At 51.5% G+C, this 5,886-nt stretch overlaps 1 pseudogene; it reads left to right on the top strand.

Annotated features, from left to right (window-relative positions):
• LOC101663082 overlaps positions 1-1,476 on the top strand; it is a 4,881-nt pseudogene extending 3,405 nt beyond the window's left edge.
• Positions 1,477-5,886: the final 4,410 nt, after the last annotated feature.

Raw genomic sequence — 5,886 nt, 5'->3', positions numbered from 1 at the left:
AAATGCAACTGTTGGAAACGCCAAAGCTTTTATTAATGTCTTAAAAAGCAAACCCACTGCCCTTGAGTCAGTTCACAGTGACCCTATATCGGATTTCTGCAGATCTCTACAGGAGCAGGCTACTGCTTCACCTTTCGCCCAGGGAGTGGCTGGTGGGTTTAAAGCACCCACTTGCAGTTAGAAGTCCAACACTTACCCCATATAGTTCCATGAGTCCCTTAAAAAATGTGTAATTTTAACCTATTTAATTGTTGCTGTTGTCAGGTGCCATCAAGTGAACTCTGACCCTTGCGACCCTGTGCACAACAGCAGGGAACACTGCCCAGGCCGCACTGTCCTCACAACTCCTCCTGTGCCTGCGCCCACTATTGCAGCCACTGTGCCAATTAAGTGGAGTACTACTAATTCTTCAAATTTATGCTCGTGGATTGAAAATATCCAAAGAACAAACTCACTGCCATCAAGTTGACGCTGACGCACACTGACCCTACAGAACTGAGCAGAGTTCCTTCCCGGGGTTTCTAAGACTCTGACGCTTTCCAGGAGCAGACAGTTCATCTTTCTTCTGCGGAGTGCCTGGTGGGTTAGAACTGATGACTTTCCAGTGAGCAGCTCAATTCACAGCCCACCATGCCACCGGGCTCCACCCTGAATGGCAAAGATACAAGAGAGAGCGCATGACTTCCTATATTGGTGTTTCTTCCTTGCTGTGCCTTGGAAAAGAAGAGCAGGGCATAAGACACTTGAGCCAGCCTTTGGAAGTCTACACAATATAATGGCTGCCCTCGGCACAGATGAAGCCCACCAATAAATCCAGCTAGCAGTGTGGGACTCAAGCAGTATAAGACAGCAACCGCGTACGGAGTTCACCAGTTTCTACCCTCTCTGACAGACTCTCTGGTTCCTGAGATAAGACTACAAAGCCGTGGGATACCCTGGGCATCTGCCAGTACGCAGTTCAGGACGAAAGCCCCTCAGAGTGGGTGTCTCGTGTCCACTTTTCACCAGCAGCAGCAAGCCCATCACTGTCTTCTGTGGCTGAGACAAGTTGGCCCAGGCACAGAGCCTGGCTAACTGCAAGCTGAAGACTAATCAGCTCAGCCAGAGACTACCCGGCCACGGTGACTGTCTCTCTGGATGGAGCCCTCTGTGTTTCCAGAGGCAAGGATGGCCAAGCCATGCTGTGGGACCCCCCACAAAGAGAAGCAGCTCTCCACACCAGACATCAGGGACATCATTAACACCCTGTGCTTCGGTCCCAACCACTACTGGCTGTGTCACCACGGGCCTCGGCATTAAATCTGGGGCTTAGAGGGCAAGGTCATCGCAGATGAACTAAAGCAAGAAGTTACCAGCACCAGCAGCAAGACTAAGCCACCCAGCGTGCCTGCCTGGCAAGGTCTGCCGATGGCCAGACTGTGTGTCAGCCGCATAGATAACCTGGTGCAAGCGTGGCAGATGACCATTGGCACTTGATGACAGAGCAAGCCTTGTGGTCCCATATGAATCACTGGTGTCAATGTCACCTCTGTCACCCAGCTCCACAGAAACAGGGACTAGGATGGGCATTGTTCCAAAGGCAGTAAGTGGACAAGTTGGTTCTGTTCATAGTATTAGCAGAGCACCCACACTCACAGAGGATAACAAGGAGAAATTTCTCTTCTTAATAGGACTTGGTCCAAGATCCCCTGTGCCCAAATCCTTTTTCTGAGAAGTCCCCTCTCTTGTTCTTTAATTTTTATTTTTAATGTCATTTTTTTTCTTTTGGGGGAGTCCTAGTGGCTATGCATTCGGCTGAAATCTTCAGGGTTAGCAGTTTGAAACCACCAGCTGCTCCTAGGAGAAAGAAGGGGCTTTCTACTCCCATAACAAGTCACGGTCTCGGAAACCCACAGGGGCAGTTCTACCCTGTCCTACATGGTTGCTAAGAGTCAGCATCTACTCAATGGCAGGGAGGTTGGTTTTTCTCATTTTCAAACCAATTTGGCACATTTAAGCCCTTAATGTACATTGTTTGTTTTCATTCTAATAGCCCTGAAAGTATGTTTCCTTATTGCTCTTGTACTAAAGGGAAGTAAAACTGAGGGCGCCGCATTCCATGGAAGACTGCCAGGGAGACAGATGGACGCAGTGGCTGCAGCAAAGGGTCCAGCAGAACAATTGCGAGGAGGCGCAGGGGCAGGCAGTGTCGTGCTCTGTGGGACGGAGGGTCAAGACGGGTCCGAACCAAGTACCTAGTGTGTGGCTATGATGCTGAAAGCTATGGCACTTGGTCTTTTGGGTACCAGCCGGAATAACCCACGGTGGACACAGGTGTCAGTGGCGCTTCAGACGAAGACAAACGGGGAAGAAAAGCCAAGCATTTGAATTCTACAAGTTTGCCAATGAAAACCCTAAGAATCACAACAAAATATTGTCCAATCTAGTGGTAGAAGATGAGCCTTGAGATGTAGTCCAGAAATACGGCCCGTCGAGCCATGATCCCTTATGGGATGCATCACCGCCCGCTCTGAACTCTACACCGGTGGCTATAACGCCATTTGGGAGGGAGTTCTCTGAGCTACTAATGAATGTGATTAAGATGGGGTTAAGTCCTGACTCTTTTGACCCCCATTTCCTTGGGGGTTATGGTCCACTACAAGACAAAAACCACCCTCCACCAAAGCCACGCCTCTCTGCATAAGTCATCTGCGACACAGAGAGAAATCCCAGGACCACCGCAAGAATACATTCCAACTCTTTGTCCGAAGTGACTGTGGCATGGAGACAATGGGACAGAACAAAGGAGCCAGCCTGCTGCCAGAGGCTGAGACAAGGGCACCGTGACGCAGAGCGGAGGAGCAGCGTGGAAATGATGGGCTGGGGGTCAGCCCGACGGCCAGGCTTCCCGGTCTGTGCAGGTAGAGGCCAAGGGACCATGTGACTGAGAGGTTGGGGACCACAGAGAGACTGGCTGCCGCCGGCTGAAGAGGAGTGTTGCCATGGGCCAATGAGTTTATTCCTCCTAGGTGCTGATCCTGGCATGTGGTCACTTGGTAACACCCCTCATAAACCTCCTCTTTCATTGAGTATATCTGGGTGTTCTGGCAGCCCCTGCAAGGACTCATCAAACTGCAGAAAACTAGAATCTGGTTTGAGGAAGAGTTGGTGTCAGGATAAAGAAAAGGGGAGAGTGGAGACCCATATCTGATCCCTGCCCCGTGCCAACAGGGAAGCCAGAGGTCAGCTACGGTCTACCTGCCCCCCCATGCTAGTCCCTGCAGCCCCCTAGGTTGGAAGGCACTCATGCGTGGCTCCAACACTGCCTTGAGCAGCCCGACGAGCCGATGAGGGTGCAGGCTAGACCACCTCTCATTCTGTGTGCACGGGGGCAACCATGAGCTAGAACCCACTCACTGCAACTGACAACGCAATGGAACTCGGATTCCGAGAAGTGAAATAAATGAGCCCGAGGCCTCTCAGCCCAGATTCTTAACCCGCTGCCTTAACTGGCCTGCCTAGCTTATCACTTTTCTCCACATCAGACTTCCTTCCTCCATCTTAAATGCTTAGGGACCGGGATAGCCCCCCAGAAGCAAAAGGTAGGTAGGTATTCTGAAAAGCAAGAAAACATCAGTATTATATTCAAATGACAGCTCTTTGAATGAACAGCCTCTTTGGGAAAATAGCAAGAGGATATAGAAATGCATGTAAGAAAACACTGGTGGACAAAATCCTTCCCAGGGGCACGTGGAGGTGGTGTTATTCTTTCCCGAAAGCTAACTGGATCACGTGATGGGGCAAGTGCCTCAGGGACAGGGAGGAGGGGAGGGGCTGGGGGGCCAGGGATGCAGACTGTCCTGCCCGTCCCCTGCTTCCCAAATGCTAACTTCTATCCTTTGTTCTCCAGAAGCAGGGTGAACGTTTATAAGCAAATATTCCCACGGGCTGGAGACTCTATCCAAGTGAGCACAGCACAGCCTTACTTCCTTTCCCGGGGAAGGAAAACCACTGCTGTCAGCAGAGTTTTGGAAACGCCTTATAATGCTGAATTCAACAGCCTCAAGTTCTCACAGAGGAAAAGGTTGCTCCAGGGCTGCTCAGAGCTCAGGATCTCCTTCCCGAGATGGATTCCACACACCACCACCCTCCCCCCAAAAGCCCTCACGCCATCGAGTTGATCCTGACTCAGAGACCCGACAGGACAGAGCAGAACTGCTCCTGTGGGTTTGCAAGACTCTTCCGACGAGAGGCTGGTGGTTTCGAACTGCTGACCTCCAGGACAGTAACCCAGCTTGTCACCACCACTAGATGGATCCCAGGGGTAGTAATGACACCCCTGTCTGGGCCAGCCCTTCACTACCAGAGTATCAAAAAGGCATGAAGAGGGGACCTCTGTTTCCCAACTCCCCTCACTCCACTTCCCTCCCTCACCAGCCCCTCCACAGCGGCCAGGTAAAGAGAAAGCCTAGAAAAGTGAAGGACGCTCTGTGCCACGTGATCGCCTCTACCCCGCCGATGAAGCAGGGCCTCGCCAGAAACCCAGCTTTTCCATCATCCATGCAGGAACTCATTCCCATATTCATTTGACAAAGGTTTACGGAGTATGTAATAAGAGCCAGGCAGAATCGAAAGTCAAGCACTTGCTCTTAAAGAACAGGCATTCAAGTAGAAGAAAAAGAACGAACAAAATACATTAAGTAAATTATATCATAAATTCGAAAACAAGACGGCATTGAGGTAGGAACATACTACCACCAAGAAAGAAGAGCGGAGAGAGCAGTGTGTCCCTCTGCCCGGCAAGTCTTGCCCTTTGTAGCTCCTCCATCCAGGGGAAGATTGATGCCAAGACACATGGAGATGTGTCTCCGAGGAATGCCGAGTCTACAGGTGCTCAAAGGAGACAAGGACCTTTCCCCAGAGCCAACAGAGAGCTCTCTCCTCCAGCCAGCACTCTGCACTTGGGTTTCTAGCCTCCTCCACTGGGGAAGAATCCTTTTCTGTCTGTCAAAGTCACCCCCCACCCTCTCGTGTTACGGCAGCACTAGACCACTAAGACAGCATCTGCTCCCAGACGTGGGGAGCTGCTCTGACAGATGCCTGAAATGTGCAAACGGATAAGGAATTGGGTAATGAGAAGAGGTTAGAAGAGCCTCTCATCTTCTACCTGAAAGTAAATGTCTAGATCACCTTGAAGAGACTGCTGGTGAAGTGACAGGTGGCAAAGGTAATTCTGATGAGGGCACCGAGGGAAGTGGGGAGAGCTGTCACCCCGGAGGTGGTAAAGAAATGGCAGCCGCTGAACCAGGATGATGCAAGACAGCAGGAGACTCACCCCACGAAGTGAGGGAGCTGACTGGCTTCAGGCGGGAGGCTTATGGGTGGGCTGGGGTGCCTTGGTCACTTACTGGCAGAGCTCAAGTGCACTGGACACAGAGGCCAGGCTGACCTCATCTAGAGACCAAGCAACTGGGAAGCAGAAGCTGACAAGACCAGGAAGTGGGTGGGGGGAGCTGCTTTGGCCTCAAAAGGTAGGGCTATGGCCCCTGGGCGTTCAGAGGGTACCGCCGTGGCCTCTGATTTCCTAGAGTTCAACTTGGTCCCAGAGTAGGGGGTTGCCATTAAGATGGGGCTGCTGTTAAAGTGGGGCTACCCCTCAAAGCTGAGAAGAAGGGGTTACCAAGCCCAAAGGGCTGGATCCAAGAAGCTGGGGTCACCACTCAGACTAAAGGAGAATGGAGTGCTAAGAAGCACTGATGCAGAGCATTGCAGAGTGGGCTGCTAACTGTCAAGTCGGGAGTTCAAAACCAGCAGCCCCTCAGCCAAAGAAAAGCGAGGTCTTCTGCTCCCCTAAAGCTTGACAACCCTGGAGGCCCCAAAGGGTGGTCTCCTAGGCTCACGGTAACT

The sequence above is a fragment of the Echinops telfairi genome, unplaced genomic scaffold (assembly GCF_000313985.2).
Source record: "Echinops telfairi isolate 266 unplaced genomic scaffold, ASM31398v2 ScPeMD7_7467;HRSCAF=8505_1, whole genome shotgun sequence".
In the NCBI taxonomy this organism is placed as follows: domain Eukaryota; kingdom Metazoa; phylum Chordata; class Mammalia; order Afrosoricida; family Tenrecidae; genus Echinops; species Echinops telfairi.
This window is presented reverse-complemented; position numbering and strand designations above follow the sequence as displayed.